Consider the following 729-nt stretch of genomic DNA (forward strand, 5'->3'; position numbering starts at 1 on the left):
GAATGGCTCCAGGGAGAAATCTTCAAGGACCAGACAGATTGGAAGGGATAAATGAATTGGAGTCTGTGAGGTAAGACGTAAGCAAATATAAATAAACAGAATTAGAGGTGGAAAGAATGGAAACCTCCAGAGCCAACAAACTTCTTTCCCCTTGTGCTTAGGCATTTTCCTTTCAAGAAAGCCAAGAAAAGAGAAAGGTTCTAACATGGATTGGATGCCTCCTGTGTAATGAGAGCTGTTCTAGCTGCTTTCAAACATGCAATTTTATTTAATCTTCCCCCCTTAACTTGCATGTCATCCTTGCACGGGGCCCATGCTAATTTCCTCTGTATCATTCCAATTTTAGTATATGTGCTGCCAAAGTGGGCACTCCCACAACATGCAAGGAAAGGGATACCTTTCATGTTTTACTGAAGATGCAAACAAAGCTTCAAAGAGATCAAGAGACTTGGCCAAGGCCACACATTTAAAAACTATAAAAACCAGGATTCAAACGTGTGCTTATTTTTCTCCAAACCCTGCCCACTACACCCCTATTGAAAACAGAATTATAGCATGTTTTCACTGAAAGATGATTTCACCATCTTCTCCATTTCACAGATGAAGAAACTATGGCCAAGAAGAAGATGCAATTTGCCCAGGTCACATACATGGTCAACTTGTAATAGGGTCTCAGCTGTAGTGCAGGCCTTCTGATTTCCAAATAGGAGCTCTCATTATTTGTATCCT

The 729-nt window shown here is 40.7% G+C and overlaps 1 non-coding gene across 1 annotated transcript; it reads right to left on the reverse strand.

Annotated features, from left to right (window-relative positions):
* Window positions 1-262: 262 nt before the first annotated feature.
* Window positions 263-370, reverse strand: LOC119871678. Its single transcript, XR_005358750.1, has one exon. It is a non-coding gene; the product is annotated as a U6 spliceosomal RNA (small nuclear RNA).
* Window positions 371-729: the final 359 nt, after the last annotated feature.

The sequence above is a fragment of the Canis lupus genome, chromosome 4 (genome assembly GCF_011100685.1).
Source record: "Canis lupus familiaris isolate Mischka breed German Shepherd chromosome 4, alternate assembly UU_Cfam_GSD_1.0, whole genome shotgun sequence".
Classification (NCBI taxonomy): domain Eukaryota; kingdom Metazoa; phylum Chordata; class Mammalia; order Carnivora; family Canidae; genus Canis; species Canis lupus.